A 17,668-nucleotide genomic window follows, 5' to 3' on the forward strand; every position below is an offset into this window, starting at 1 on the left:
CCCACAACTGCACGCGTGGAACACAGAATGGAAACTCGCATCAAGTTTACGGGACTCGCTTCGTTCTCCCCAGTCGGCATGGAAAGAACGGGCAAATTCTGATGCTGCAGAATTTCAGGACGGAGAGGAGAAACGCAGTCATAAAAAAAAAAGGAGCCTTACCTGACTTTTCCTTCCCAGCTCCGCTTGTTTTGAAAGCATCCGGGAGGCTGGCGCAAACAGATGGCGGGGACCTGTCGAAGGCAGACCGGGACAGTTGGGCTGGCACTCGCCTGCTGCCTATCCTGAAGCTGAGTGGGGGGACCAAGAGGCGTCCTCCACCCCCCCCCCACCTTAAAGATGAACACCTTCTTGCCCGGCTGTCAGATCATAGGCGGTGATGAAGGTGAAGAGCACCCGCGCACGGCAGGTCACCCGAAGACCCCCCCCCCCCCATTCAGAAGTGGGTTGTCTAATCTTTCTGGAATAAACGTCCTTAAGTCTTGGGGACTATGGCAGGAGAGGCAGAGGGGAAAGGATGCCTTCTCGGGAGTGGTTTCTGAACGCGGGTGATACTGGGCGTCATGGTTTGCGAGTGAGCGCCACCTTGTGGCCAAACACATCACTACTAAACCAATCTCGGAATGTAATAATTACAGAATAGAATAGAGCCGGAAGGGACCTTGGAGGTCTTCTAGTCCAGCCCCCGGATCAAGCAGGAGAACCTATACTATTTTAGATAAGTGACTGTCTAGACTCTTCTTCAAAACCTCCAGTGATGGACCGCCCACAATTTCTGGAGGCAAGCTGTTCCACTGGTTAATTATCCTCACTATTAAGAAGTTTCTCCTCAATTGCTTCTCTCTTTGATTAGTTTCCTTCCATTGTTTCCCTCTGGTGCTTTGGAGAATAATTTGACCCCCTTCTTCATTGGGGCAGCCCCTCAAATACTGGAATACTGCCATCATGTCACCTCTATTTATTCATTTCTTTAGACTAGAGAGCCAGACCCAAAACCGGCAGCCATTCTTCATATGTTTTAGTCTCCAGGCCTTTAATCATCTTACTTGCTCTGAACTTTTTCCAAAGTCTCAATATCTTTTTTGCAGAATGGTGTCCAAAATTGGTAGCAGTATTCAGGTGTGGTCTTACTAGGGTTTTGTTAAGATTGGGGGGGGGGGGGGTAGACAGAAGGGTGTGGTACAGTTCACTAGACAAATAGAAACAGTGGAGCTAACTCTCCATCTTATGATGTTCCAGATGTTGCTTGCCTATGGTCCTCAAAATCTTTCACTGTGTCCATTCTGGCTGGACAGTTGGAATTTCAAAAGTACCTATAAAGTGGCAAATAATCTAGACTTAGTTAAGCTCAGCTTTCTGATCCAATTCAAAATGTAAATAGTTTTCTGTGTTTTCTTGTTCATTTCTTAATAATTTTTTTTAAAAAAAATTCTATGTTCAGATAAATGGAAGGATAATAATATAATTATAATGGTGGAATCTCATATTCCAGCCTTCCTTTAATATCTTCCAGATATACCAGTGAATGACCTTATCTAGGCTTGTGGGGATAAGTGGTCTTGGGCCTATTGAGGTGGCTGGAAGACTATTTATTTATTTGTCAAACATGTACAAGATAAAGAAGTATAGGTATGGATCAGAGGTGGGTTCCTACCAGTTCGCACCTATTCAGTAAAACCGGTTCGTCAAATCTACCGAGCCGGTTAGAAGAGGTTCCACCAGTGGACCAGGAAAGCAGGCCACACCTACAGAAGAGGTTCCAAGATTTTTTGAAACCCACCACTGGTCCTTGGATATGATTATTCTACACTATCATGCTCATATTTATAAAACTCAGTGTCTCTGTGAAAGGTAAGGATGACTACTGCGTTTGTGGTGCAATCAGAACATTGCGTGTGTTGAAGTTGCTTTAACGCAAACCAAAGATGTCTTTTAAAAAAACAAGTTTACATCACATTCTTATGCATGCCAGTGCTGTGTGTGAGATGATTTAAGGTGGTTCTGACAAGTGTCGTCGGCATCTTCATATCTGGTCACATGAGCAGCAAGCCACTCCCATCCGGTCACATGGGCGGCAAGCCACTCCCACAAAGGAGGCCACACCCACAGAGTAGGTTTGAACAATTTTTGAAACCCACCACTGGTATGGACATAAACATGAACAAAGGAAGTAAATACAGATAAATGGGGACAGTAAGACAGGGACGGTAGCAACGTTGGTGTGCTTATGCACTCCCCCTTTATGGACCTCTTACTATATTTTGCGATATATCAAACTAAAGACTGATAAAACATCCTAGCTATGGCCAGGAAGCTGCATGGAGAAATCAAATGTATCCTTTTTTAAAAGGCTAGAAACATTAGCTCAGTCTACCTATTGTGCTAGCCACATGCTACCTCCATTAAACTACAGTGTTGATAAAAGACCTTCATTACCACCATTTCAATATATAAATCACCCCAACAGTGTGCACGCAACTGATACGCTCCCAAAATATAGACTTATCACTATTTTACTGCATGCCAGCTTCTCCAGTCTATCTATTTAGATTGCAGAAATACAATTATTTTCCATGTATTTAATGATGTATTTCTCCTGTCATGTTAACAATTACATTTTTAGCTGCATTTCTGAACCAGTTTCAGAGCAGAAATTGAGAAAGAGTGAAGAAATAGCTATGCTGTGTGTCCCTAGAAAAAAAACAGCAGATCTATTGATTAGTATCCAGGCTGGCACAGATCTTGCTTGAGATAAATGCACCTATCTGAACTAACGGCTCATCAGTGACAAGGGTATAAGGCGTGGCCACCTTTACGGCAGTAATTCTATACTTGACACTTTCACCTGCTGCTTTACCTGCCAAATATGGAGATGGTACACCGAGCTGATCTGGCCCGGAGAATTGAGCTGGCATATTATAGAAAAGAAAGCTTAAGTGGAGAAAGGAGAATAGTTCTGGGTGTCTGTCATGGAACAGAATAGAAAGGGGGGCTGTACTGATGGAGATGCAGGCTGACAAGTGAAAGTGAGATTAGAAGAACCCAATGATGGTTAGCAGCCAGATCACGTATTCCAGTCTTTTCCCAATTTGCTCCTGTCTAGACCAGTGGTTCCCAAACTTGGCAACTTTAAGACTTGTGGACTTCAACTCCCAGAATTCTCTGCAGAGCTGGCTGGAGAATTCTGGGAGTTGAAGTCCACAAGTCTTAAAATTGCCAAGTTTGGGAACCACTGCTAGATTTCAAATTCCACATAATGTATATAAAATTGAATACAAGACACCAACATAACCCCTGTCGGTTTAAGAACAATCCCTTCTTTGAGAGGTGTTTTTTTTTTAAACGAAAGATTTTTTTAAAAAATAAAATAAATAAATTTGCTATGCAGTGAAGAAGAAGGGCTTGGAGAAAATGCCAAAATTGGAATTAGCACAGCACCGATTAAGAAGTTAATCGAGCAGACCTTTAATGCTCACTGAAATGGCTGCATGGACAAAAAGAATGGGCTTACTTGGATTATTAGTAGGAGCCATGTAGGACTTCTCTGAAATGTTTTGTTCTAGCTTGTGTTCAAAAGGTAGACACTAATACCTTCAGAAAGCCAAAGAGAACTTGCACATTGAAGATTATTCCTTGAAAGGCAAGAAAGCACTTTTAGCTGTTATGGGTCTACTGCCAAGAGCTATCCTGTCAAATTTAATTACCAGATTAATACTGCGCGTAATTATCAATTCTACTTGGGACAAAGCCACATTAGACTAATATATGCCACAGTGTTGGTGGGAAGACTGATGAAACAATAATAGGGGTGGGGGGATTAGAGGCAACGTCCATTTGATGGCAGTTGCAGTATTAACTCTGAAGAGGAAGATGGAGAGTATGCTAAGATTTTTGTGCTTTGTCCTGAATTAGAAATGGCTTCCATGAAGCTTAACTTATCTATACATTTAACTGAATATTGACCAACTACTTTGGTCAAGGCTGACGTATCTGTGAAATTATTATAGAAGTTCTAATCATCCCTGCATTGGAGAAATCCCTAAGACCTGGCATGCTGGCTAAATATCTGACATGTCTCACTTTCCTAATTAAGGAAAAGCTTATTTGGGGCACGGCATAACATCTTGCCATCAGCTTCCTGCCATCACTATCATCCCCTTACTTCTATGGTTCAGAAATTCTGAACTTGCAGTTCAAGATATAGGAAGTTATCACCCAGCCCTCTCCCAGAAAAAAAAAATGAAATATCCTAGAAAATATTGAAAAGGCAGAATATTTCTCTGGATGTGAAAAGGAAGAAACATGTTTTAAAAGACAGAACAGCTGCCTGTAGCTTCCTGCCCATCCCCACTTTGTTAATGGGCCATTAAGAAGGCCAAGCTAGTCCACCTTACATAATAAAGAGTTCTCGCCTTCAGCTCCAGGGGGATGGGATTAAGGCATGATAATATTGGCCCTTTACCCAACTCACCACATGGCATCTGAGAACTCAACCAAACCTGGATTCAAAGCCTAGAGAGTTGCCCCTGCATGGCCCCATGGGAGTCTGACAACCAATCAGAATACATTTCTTACACAGGAACAGGAAACAGAGAGGTGGGACTGAACAGGTTATAAAAAGCCTAGCAAGCCCCTCCCTCAGCCCTTCTCTTCTTCTCCACCACCATTGAAGCATGTGATCATTTTTTCTGTCCAGGGCTCAAGCCATGTGGTCCTGTCCACCAATAAACCATCTTCCCAAGCAGCCTCCATGTCTCCAGTGTCTTTTTCTCCACTTGGAGCTGAACCCAGAAGGACATTTCTTTCATCAAAGAGAAATAAAAAATGTCACTTCTGGATTGCTGGACTGTATTTTTTTTTTAAAGAAATTAGTATTTCACCTATCTTTAACAACTACCTGGATGGATAGATCTTTGATATGCAGGCTTTTGCTCTCTGATTCCAATGATAATATCACATTAATATTGTGGACAAATTATCTGGTCTTGAATGTAATGATGAAAAACCACTTTGACCTCTGGATATTTTTCCACTTATGAGCTCATAGCCTGTGTAAACTTCCCTCCAAAACTTTTATCTGGGAATTCTTTTTCATTGTTTAAGTGTTATCATTTGAGTAAATGTACGTAACATCTCTTCATTCAAGAATGAAATACGTGGCTAGTAAATTTAAATGGCTCTAAATCTATCAAATACACTTTCTTGGGTCTTGACATACTTTCAAAGCAGTCAGGAAATGCTGGTATTCCATAGAACATAGATTAACATTGTGGAGTTTAGCGTTTGACTACGCTAATCTCTACCCTTCAAAATCAGAGAATAATCCTTCTTGAGATTTATGCATGTACTACGGCAGGGGGTGTCAAACTGGTGGTGCATGGGGCGAATGCATCACATGCAGGCCACGCCCACCCCAGCTCCGCAAATGGGAAAAATGTCATGTGATAGCAACGTGACTCAATGAGTTTGAGACCCATGTATTAGGGGATTCAAGATGGAAATAGTAGTGATTAATTCCATCTTTTCCCACAAACCACTGCAATCAATTTTCACAGGAAAAGTGAATTAATCCAGTGTTTCTGTGGATGAATAAGGGGCAGAAGCAACTATTCTTGTCAGTAGCTATGAAGGGTTGTTTTTGATTTTGAGTGAAATTATGAAATTTTAGGACCTACCTTAGTATGAAGATAATTACTTTAAGAATTATATACATTTATGAAAGCATAAAACTTAAAATAAATACTGTAGCCTACCTGAGAAAGCTAGTTTGGTGGACTGGTTATAAACCAGAATATTGTTACTTCTTTCTTTGAAGAAAAACCAAAAAGTCCAGCTGCCTCTTGAAAAACCACTTTTGGGACAAGCATGACCTGGATGACTCCCTAGACATTCAGAATACTGTGAGTTCTAGTCCTATATTAGGCATCAACCCAGCAGGAGCTGTTGGAGCTGCAAACAGACTCCGACAGCGAGGGGACTTATGAGTCGGCTCTGGAAGAGGTGGAGGACCCTGGACAGGGTTCCGACTCCGAGCAAGGCGCAGAGAGGCTGGTTGGCCATCAGGAGGTGCCTGAGAGAGCCAAAGGGAGTGTGCTCATGACATCAGGCCTTGGAGCAGTGACGAGGAGACAAGTGAGATGGTCCTGGATGCCCGGCAACACCGGGCAGATCAACGGAGAAAACAGCTACGCAGTTACAAAAGATAATTGGACCCAGCTGGTTGTAATTAGGCTCCTCTCAAGATTGTATTTAAGGTGGGACTCGGGGATGAGTCTGATTTGCAGGATTCAACTTCATTCTTAACGCTGGAGAAGCTGTTATCTGTCTCTGTTGAAGTCTGAGTTGCTGCCAAGGTTCTTATCTGTTTGTTGTGCTTGGCTTTCAGCCACCGAGGTTTATGTTTCCTGTTAATAAAGTGCTGTGAAATTCCAGTTAAGCTTGTCCCAGCATTCGTTACTGGATGGAGGAGGGGGTCAGAACAGGTGGGTAACCTTAGGAACTATTTCAGATGGTCATCAGGAGTCAGCATTGTACTCACATAATCTACTTAAGCACTTTGAAAAAACTAAAACTGAGCTATGGTGGCGCAGTGGTTAGAATGCAGTATTGCAAGCTAATTCTATTGACTGCTGTCTGCCAACAGTTCGGTAGTTTGATCCTGACCAGCTCAAGGTTGATTCATCCTTCCACCCTTCTGAGGTCAGTAAAATGAGAGCCTAGATTATTGGAGGCTATAGGCTGACTTTGTAAACCACTTAGAGAGGCCTATAAAAGAACTATGAAGCTATATATATAAGTCTAAGTGCTATTGCTATTTTGTGTTAACTAGAATCAGGGTGAAAATATTAAGTCAAAATATATATTTATGTTGTGTTATTGATTTTAGAAACCCAGCATGAATGAATAAATGAATCCTGCAGAAATACAGCGCCCCTACACTGGTAGTTTGTAGATTTACCCTACTCAATATTGTTGTCAACATCAACAGCTATTTTAAGGTTTAGAAAGACGTCTTTCCCAGCCCTTTCGGCAGCCTCACACCATTTAAGAGAGTTAAATGGTTTCCTTGCACAATAGCACATGCCAGCTAGGCTGCAGCCATGAATATGCCATTTTCAAGAAGACATCTTCCTATTCTGGCTGCAAACTTTACAAAAAAAAAACATGAATGCATTGAAGCAGCAGAGGGCAGGCCATGCTGAACATTTGAAAAGAAGAATAGCCCTGCTAAATCAGAACAAAGGGCCAGATGGGCCAGCATTTTGCTATCAAGATAATGCTGGTGGGAAGCTGACCAATACTTTCTCCCATTCATGTTTTCTATCATTTTGTATTGAGAAATATTCCCTTCCTCCTTCCAGAAGGAATACGTGATTCTAATTTTATGATCTCCCCTTTGAAAGTGATCAGAATAACTGAATATGGCGATATGTAAATACCAAAATAAATAACATGAAGAAAGCTTCTTTTTCACTGGGTGACTCAAGTTCTAATGGTATGCAAGAAGAAGAAAACATTCTTTACCCTGGTAAGTCATTTTTACACCACGTATACAGTACATAACACAGGTATGTGGTGGCTCAGTGACTAAGATGCTGAGCTTGTCGATCATAAGGTCAGCAGTTTGGCGGTTCAAATCACTAGTGCCGCATAATGGAGTGAGTTCCCGTTACTTGTACCAGCTTCTGCCAACCTAGCAGTTCAAAAGCATGTAAAAAATGCAAGTGGAAAAATAGGAACCACCTTTGGTGGGAAGGTAACAGTGTTCTGTGCACCTTCAGCATTTAGTCATGCCAGTCACATGACCACGGAGACATATTCAGACAGCGCTGGCTTTTCGGCTTTGAAACGGAGATGAGCACTGCCCCCTAGAGTCAGGAACGACTAGCACATATGTGCGAGGAGAACATTTACCTTTACCTTTTTATATATAACAAACTTCCTGAACAAAAGAATTAGACCCCCCTGAAAAAAGAACCGCCAAAGTTTAAAAATGTAGAGTGACTCACATTTTAAAATGTATTGTATTTAGTCTGTTATGGTATTTCTACTCCACTCTATTCTACAACAACACCAAGCCATTGGGATTATGTTTTTTAAATATATAATTTATTTGGTGCTAGACATTTTTCTGTCTCAGGTCATACATATTTTCCCCTAGATCTTTCATGAGTTTACTTTACAGCTCCAATCCTATGCATATCTATATGGTATTAAGTAGTCTCCTTAAATTTAGTGCCTATTATTTTTTAAATAAATAATGCAAAGCTAAAGGCATCCATTATGCTCCTTTATTCTTTCCAAAATTTAAAAACATGAATAATGCTATATTTTTGTCTCACCTAGCTTAGTACCTGTTCTGACCCCCCCTCCGTACGCCGAGGCACTCCAAGACAAGATTACTGCTAGATAATTTATTCACAGTAAATTAACACACTGACACGACTTGGGCAGCAATCCAGACTTCCAAGATAAGAAATACACCTGAGCGCTTCTCCAGAATTGGTATATTAGTTGAATCCTGCAATCAGCCTCCTCCCAAAGTCTCTCTTTATATACTCTCTTGGGAGGAGCCTAATTACAACCACCTGGGTCCAATTATCTTATGTATCTGTGTAGTTGCTCTCTGCATTTATCTGCCTGCCTTTGCCTGGCGTCCAGGACCAACTCCCTATGGCTTTCACCACTGCACCACACCTCAGGCACCTCCTAGTGGCCAACCAGCCTCTCTGGTCCCTGCTCAGAGTCTGAACCCTGTCCAGGGTCCCCCACATCTTCCAGAGCTGACTCATAGGGCCCCTCGCTGTGGGATTCTGTTTGCAGCTCCACCGGCTCCTGCTGGGCCGCAATAGTACCTAGTCATACCTTTTCTTTTAGTTCAAGTTTAGCATCCATGGTCCAACTCAAAATAGTAGTCACACCCCAGATATCTTGTCCGTATTTCATCAACTGATCCTACCAAGTCAAGTAGGGAAAATATTCCATGGACCCCAATTCTATGGTTAAATAACTAGTTGGCAGAGTCTAGTGAACCTTCTCTGCTGTTACCCTTGCCTTATGAAATATTGTTTTCAATGTCAATTTTCATATTTTTATTTGTAAAACACCCAGACTCACTTAAGTGAGATGGACAATAGAAAAATTTGATAAAGAAAGAAATGATTGCAAGATCATTGCAAGATCGCAACCAAAACACCATAGCATCACATTGAATAGTTAGAAGATATATATTTGAGTAATAGGGCACATTTTTCTTAAATTGAGATTTTTAATTCTATTGCTGATGTCATTCCTAACAAGTTATATTCTTGTTAGGCAGAAGAGCAAGCAGAAGACTAGCAGAGCGCATTTATGAACATGATGAAATTGCCTTAATTTCACAGCACATTTCAGACGTAATTTCCTCACCCAAAACCCAGATGAGCAGAGAGAAACACCAAGATCAATAAACTCAGACAAACAAAATAACAGTAAATAATATCCTAATCAAGGAACCACCAAGACCATTCCCACCAATGCTGTCAGTGTTGGTGGGAATGGTGTATAAAACGAAATCAAACCCAACTTCCTTTAACCAGCATTCATGACGTTAACATAGTTTGATAATGAAATGACAAGACAACAACCAAGCTCAGAGAACACCAAGAACTCCAAGTTATTTTCTTATTATGTGAATGATTAATAATAAAAAGAGACCCATAATTATGGAGGCTTGTTAGAGGAAGGAAGTGAAAACATGATATACTTGCATATTCTTGGAGTGTTGTATTGATGATGGATTCTAGTCAACATTCATTCAATTAGCCATGCATCATTTACTTTTGTTCAAGCTATCTCCTGCATTTAGGGCAGAATATGTCAGGCTTCAAGTTTACAGACTTGGATGAAAAAGAACATTCCATTTCTATCTTAGTAGAAGCAAGGGAGAAAGTATTAGGAAAAGATGTGATTAAAAATGAGAGACGATAAATAAAGTAGTGGAGAAACAACTTTCTGATCTAAATATAAGATGGGAGGGAGATTGGAACCAAATATTTTAAGATGACCCTCTTACATGTTATCTTAGATCTTGGGGCATTGTTTGAGTAAATGATAGACAGTTCCTGCCAAAAAAATATTAGGGGATTTTCAACAATAGTTGCAGGAACTCAAGGCTTGAATAGACACTATTTATCAATGTTATTTGCCAATTTTCCAGTTTCAGTACCAAGAGGATGAATGAAAACAGTACAAAATGTATTCTTCACCCTACTGAGTAATCTATTCATCACATCAAGAGTGTGAAAAACCTTTTCTAAAACAGAGTTTTATCAATAGGTCTTGGGTTTATTATCATTTTAGTGGTATGACCATTTTTTTTTATTATCTTAACAAAACAAAGCGTAAGATGTAGAGAACTATTGAGTTTAAAAGGCTACTTCAGTCAGATAGCAGTAGACTTATATACCGCTTCATAGGCCTTTCAGGCCTCTCTAAGCGGTTTACAGAGAGTCAGCATATTGCCCCCAACAATCTGGGTCCTCATTTTACCCACCTCGGAAGGATGGAAGGCTGAGTCAACCCTGAGCCGGTGAGATTTGAACCGCTGACCTGCTGATCTAGCAGTAGCCTGCAGTGCTGCATTTAACCACTGCGCCACCTTGACAATGTTTGATAAATGTTCCCCAGCTGCTCAAATCACTGGGAAGAGGAAGCATGATTGAGTTAACAAGAAAGGATGGGACCAGCATGGATACTATCAGATTCGCGAGATACTGTTTTCCTGCATTAGAACATTCTGAGATCTGTTGTGATCAGATGATTACTAGGGTGCTGTGTCCAACCGTGTTGGACAGCAATAGAATAATAGAGTTGGAAGGAAATTGGAGGTCTCCTAAACCAACTCCCTGCTCAAGCAGGAGACTCTATATCATTTCAGACAAACCTCCATTGTTGGAACACACACAACTTCTGGAAGCAAGCCATTCCACTGGTTTATTGTTCAGCAGGAATTGGGGCAAGTAATGAGAGCTCACTCCATTGCCTGGCACTTGTGTTCAAACCTGGGCTGTCAGCTTTCGAACTGACAAGTTCAATGTCTTTAACTGCTAAACCATTGTGCCCCCTTGAGCTTAAAATAATGGTTTGAAACCAATTTTGCTAGTGTCATATTGTCATTTTCTGCAGATACGTTTTCTGACCTTGTTTGGCGAATAAGTACCAGGCATCAGCAGCATGCCAGACTATTTCATTTGCTAGTTCTACTTTAATCAGGCTTTGTAGGAGAAGAGCAGACAGAGCTGGAGTGGGGCAGAGTTAAGTGCATCATCAGTTTAGAATCATTCTAAACAGGTACTCCCACAGGCACTCCAATCTCTCCTGGATTCTATTGACCCTCATCTGGCACGAATTTAGGACTGAATTTTAGTTGTCCAGATTCTTGTGAATAGGCTTGAATAAATCTTTTATGCTACAACCTTACAGAAGAGCCGAGGTGGCGCAGTGGTTAGGGTGCAGTACCGCAGGCCACTTCAGCTGACTGTTATCTGCAGTTCAGCGGTTCTAATCTCACTGGCTCAAGGTTGACTCAGCCTTCCATCCTTCCGAGGTGGGTGAAATGAGGACCCAGATTGTGGGAGCGATATGCTGACTCTGTAAACCGCTTAGAGAGGGCTGAAAGCCCTAGGAAGCGGTATATAAGTCTAACTGCTATTGCTATTGCTATAATCATGATTCTTTGTGCCTGGCAAGCTTTCAGCAAATTCATGTTATTCAAAGTATTATAAATGTAATTTCTCTCTTGTTAACTGAAATCAGTTGATAGATACATCCTTACTATGTTATTAGCAATTTTGTGGAAGTTGAGTGACACATCACATCTTGTCAGGTGTTTTTCTTCAAATTCTCAATCCAGTGTCCAGACATGGGATTTCCTAGTGGCCTCCCAGTCAACTTTAACCTGCTCAGCTTTTTTGAGATTAGCCTTACAATAAATTCATTCTTATATATCTTCATTTATTTCCATATTGTCTAAAGATAAATGTTTTGTGACTAAACTACATTTGTTCTTTCTTTCCAAAGCATTTGCTGTCAGAAGCTATTTTCCAATAAACTGCTTATAAAAACATAATGAAGACATATGTTGGCTTTTATCTGCCTCTGCTTTTTCCTGATAAATGTTGCTTTATACCAAGCTATCTTATGCCAAGAAATATACAATGCTTGGTTTTATACATACCACACAACCATAACCAATCTTTATTAATGCCAGTAGCTGGCTTCACACACAATTTAGATAAAAGTCAAATAGACCACATTATGACTAAAAGTTATGGATGAAACGAGTTAGTATTTAATCTAATTAGTAATCACATTTGAGTTCTTTTTAGAATAATTATACTAGTGTACAAATGTTGGGCCATTTTGTCATCTTCAAAACATTTGGACTCCATGAGAATACTAAATTCTAATGGGAATTCGGGAACAAACATTAAGGTCCTATTGGTATGATTTGGTCAAAATTTAACAGTTTAACAATCTTTAAATTTAGTGGGAGCTAAGCACATCTAAACTTCTCTTCCATTTCCATTTTAATTCCCAGTTCTAGTGAGAATTAAAAATACTTGGTTGGATTGCACCCTATAGAGAAATCAGCTTTTAAGACCGAAAGGTTTTGAATTGCCTTGTCAGTTCCTGCAGTAACACTATATTCATGACTAAGAGCCGAGGTGGCGCAGTGGTTAAATGCAGCACTGCAGGCTACTTTAGCTGACTGCAGTTCTGCAGTTCGGCTGTTCAAATCTCACCGGCTCAGGGTTGACTCAGCCTTCCATCCTTCCGAGGTGGGTAAAATGAGGACCCAGATTGTTGTTGGGGGCAATATGCTGACTCTGTAAACCGCTTAGAGAGGGCTGCAAGCCCTATGAAGCGGTATATAAGTCTAACTGCTATTCTCCATGAAATTGTACAAAGATTGCATAACAACTCCTCTCAATCCATTGGGTGAATGTTATTGACTAAAAGTGCACAAAACATCCAAGAGGATGTTAAAATTTCCAATATAATTTGATTGAAGTCATCTACAGCAGTGGTCCCCAACATTTTTGGCTCCATGGACCAGCAGTGGCAACAATGGCAGTGGCAGGGGAGTGGTGGTTTCACATGCTCAACCTAATCCCATGCATGCACAAATAAAGCTTTAAATGCTTGCCCGCTGCCTGAGGGTTGGAGGCCCCTGATATGTAGTATTTGACTCAATGAATCTGTTTACTTTAAAATTCTGTTTGGACATCCAATTTACTAAACAAAAATATGTAATTTTTCAGAGAGAGAGGGGAGAGAGAGAGAGGGGGGGGGAGGGAGGGAGGGAGGGAGGGGGAGGGGGAGAGAGAGAGAGAGAGAGAGAGAGAGAGACTAAATATTCTCATGACCTAGAGAAAATAAAAAATGGTCCCAATGGGAGCAATTAGGCTGTAATTCCTAAGCTGGGAGAGTGGTTTCAACATCTCCCAGGAACAACATCACAGCTCTTTGTCCAAAAAATGCATGGTTAGAAGCCGCTAAGATCCTGTGTAGAAGCCTCTGTTTAGAGGCTTCCTGGGCCTCTCATATTAGACCATCCATAAAGGTAAGAAGGAAAGTATGTATATACATACACACACACATACATGCATGCATGCATACATACATACATACATAGCTACATACACTGTGTATGTGTAATTTGTAACTGAAAACCAAAACAGAATTGAGAGTAGCTACCCATATTATCCAAACAGTACCAAAATCAGCCTTAGGGTTATGTTTGATCTTGGGAGGCCAGTGTGACTGTGGCCACGGTGGGCATGGCCAGCTTGACGTCACTTGTGATGGGGAGGCCTGGGGAAGCCTGAGCACTCTGCCAGCAAAAAGGGCCCTGAGCTCTGTTTTCAGCTGCAACAGCTCCCTGCAACCCTCTGCCAGTGAAAACAGCTCAGAAGGACTGCCCGCGGCTCTCAGGTGCTCCATTTTCACTGGCAGAGGCACCATGGGCCAGTCCTTTGATGCTTCCAGGGTAGCCCCATAGACCAGATCTAAGCATCCTGTGGGCCAGATTCAGCCCTGGTGCCTTGAGTTTGACACCCCTGCCCTATTTCCATAAGAGGCAGATACAGAAGAAAACAGTAGGCAGCTATGCTCACATTTTTAAAAATCCATAAATATGAAAGGAGGAGAAAAGAGGTAAGAATTGGGGTCTGCTCTGAACAGGTAGGCATCCAATGTTCTCTAGTGGGTGAAAACTTCCAAGGAAAACAGAAGATGGCAGCCTTCTAGCTTTATGGAGCAACACCTGAAATGACAATCTTCAATGGGCATGAGTTACTAAGTATATAGACATATAGGTTACACCAGAACAGGTAGAGTTTTGCATGGCTCTGAGCATCAACTGCAGTAGAAAAGAAACAGTAATACAGGAACAATTGCAAGGAACATAAACAAAACAATATGAAAGACCCACTGATTTTTTAAAAACGTTCTTTAGGAAAAAGAACTTGGCAGCACTGGAACTTCATTGAAGTGACTATTCAAAAGCAAGAAAAAACTAGATGATGAGCTTGTTGAAAGCTGGAACTATTTCAAAAGACATGAAAAATGGTTGAATCTCATTTGAATATAACCCAAAAATATTACTGTATATATCCCAGTATCAAAAGACTCAGTGCCTAAACTTTTGTGAGATCCGGAGGACCACAGATTATTCCAAAGTGACACAATTCAATGGTAGAGAAAAGCCTTTGGTATTCCAATCGGAAAGCTGACATTAGCTCTAATTCCAGCCTGCTTTAAAAAGAAACAGAACAAAACTGAATCTCCACTGGCATGAAGTGAAGTTAGTCTAAGGAATTTTGAAATAAATATTGCAAATGTATTATTCTATAACTCAGCCAGAGTTCCATGATTGGTATGACACTTATTGTAATCGTGACTAAATCAAAAGTAATTTCCACTTGAAGTCATGAAATCTATGTGTCATTCTCTACATTTCCATAATGCCCTTTAGAAAATGTGTTTTTCAAAACTCTTGATTTTAAATGAAGCATCAATCAGGATAGCCTTATTTTATAGCTATAGCATTTTTTCGGCTCAGAAGACATAGACATATTCTAATACCTGCAATTGTAAAAACATTTGTAAGAGGTGTTTGCAAAGTGTGCATATCAGCTTTTCTTAAAACATTTAAGTAGCCATCTCCTTTGAAAGTTGTCGCCAGTAGCCTGTCCACTTTTTTACAGGTCCCTATAGAAGTGTTGTTTGTGCTGCACATATGAAGAAATATTCTGCATAGTCACTAATGAATTTAGCCTCCTGTTCTCTTTTGGAGATTATTGGCTAGAAATAGGGTTTGCAAACTTCGATCTTGAGTGCCAAAACTTTCTATCATCCCCACCCACCTTCCAGGAGACCTAACCATTCAAAGCTGAAACCCTTTCAGAACTAGTTTTCAGATTTTACTTTAAAAACTAGCAGCCAGATTATTTAAGCAGACTGATAGTTCTGACAGTGAACCACTATAAACCAGCTTGTGTATCCAAAGCTGGAACTCTTTCAGAATTTGGTCCCATCCTGCCAGGAAAAATAATAGCTGTCTTCTCTAGGATAAGCAGTAACATGGTCTGATGGGACTTCAGCAGTGTGTCTGCAAGTGACATGATCTTGCTGATCTAAAGTTGGATTGTTGCCAGAATTCACTTTCTCTCTGTCTACTCTAGACAGTCAACAGTTGTCTTGATCTAATCACTGAGGTACTTGAGTAGGTCTGAAGGAAATAAATAATAAGTTACTATTTTATAAAAGTGTTAAATGTATCAATAAACTATAGAGTTGTTCCTGTTACAAATTAAACATCAAATGTGCTCAGTAAAACAGTATGTGATGACTTGCTAAAACTAACTTCGTTTGAAAACAGAAACATACACCTGAGACAAGGCCACCGTTTGGTGAGATAGGAACATCCGCTGCCTAGGACAAAACAACACGGAGACACAGATAAGACAACTGGGTTTCTGCAGGAAGGGTCATGTTGACCTTTTGTAGTGCAAAATAACTTAAAGATTAATTTAGGAAAAGGGGAGGACTTCTTAGGCATGGCATACATTGCTTAGAGCAGCAGTTCTCAACCTGTGGTTTGCGACCCCTTTGGGGGTCGAATGACCCTTTCACATGGGTCGCCTAAGACCATCAGAAAACACATATTTTCGATGGTCTTAGGAACCGAGAAACCTGCGTGCCAGTGTTTGGAGCCAGGGGAACAGCGGCGGGAGTGGTGGCAGGGGTGGGCGCTGCCTTGTGAAAGGGAGGAGCTACCTGACAGGCGCAGCAGTGCGAGGACATCCAGTGCCCAGCCAATTGCGACATGAGAGGCACCGGCGGATGGATCAGATGGCTGCGCTTGATGAGGGGAGAGGAGGGGGGGAGAATAGAGCATGCAAGCCCCGGCGAGGCAGCGCCTGAGAGCGTCCCAGCTGCAAGGAGAGAGAGAGGATTCCAGGAGTTTAGGGGCAGAGGGGAAAAAAGATAGCTGTCACAAAACATCTTCAGCAGCCGCTTTGAAAAAAAATAAAGCACTACATCTTTTTAGTTTTAAGCTTCCATGCTTAGAATAGAATGGAATGGAATAGGAAAATGGAATGGGAATGGGAATAGGAATGAAATAGGAATAGAATAGAATAGAAAGAATGAAATAGGAATACAATGAAACAGAAATAGAAATGATTATTGGTGAAGTGTAATAAGACACACAAGGAATTTGTCTCCAGTGCACCAAATCAGTGTACATATAAACAGCAAAAATAGGTCATAGGTCATAATAATAGTTAAAATCATAAGTTACAAACAATAATGGATAAATCATAAAGAACCAGTAGGACAAGATGAAAAATAGGAGGAGATATCCAACCTGGTACTGTATTTCTCTTTGACCCATTTTTTTTTACTGTCTTTCTTCTCTGTTTTATTTTTATTTTGTTACCAACTAAAATGTTTCATGGACTTTTTGTAACAAGGTTATATTATATTATATTATATTATATTATATTATATTATATTATATTATATTATATTATATTATATTATATATATTATATTATTATATTATATTATATTATATTATATTATATTATATTATATTATATATTATATATTATATATTATATATTATATATTATATATTATATATTATATATTATATATTATATATTATATATTATATATTATATATTATATATTATATATTATATATTATATTATATATTATATTATATTTATTATTTTCATTAGCAAACCATTTCACAATATATAATTACATATTGTTTTTGTGATTAATCACTATGCTTTAATTATGTTCAATTTGTAATAATGAAAATACATCCTGCATATCAGATATTTACATTACAATTCATAACAGTAACAAAATTACAGTTATGAAGTAGCAATGAAAATAATTTTATGGTTGGGGGTCACCACAACGTGAGGAACTGTATTAAAGGGTCAAGGCATTGGGAAGGTTGAGAACCACTGGCTTAGGGACTATACATTGTATAGCTTGAAAACTGTTCTTTGCTCTTCTTGGTCTCAATCCAACTTGGGAAGAGAATAGGGGGTCGCGCTTGCAACCACGTTTTCATTTTTCTTAAGTAAATCTTTGAATTGT

This window comes from Thamnophis elegans, chromosome 9, assembly GCF_009769535.1.
Source record: "Thamnophis elegans isolate rThaEle1 chromosome 9, rThaEle1.pri, whole genome shotgun sequence".
NCBI classification, from domain to species: domain Eukaryota; kingdom Metazoa; phylum Chordata; class Lepidosauria; order Squamata; family Colubridae; genus Thamnophis; species Thamnophis elegans.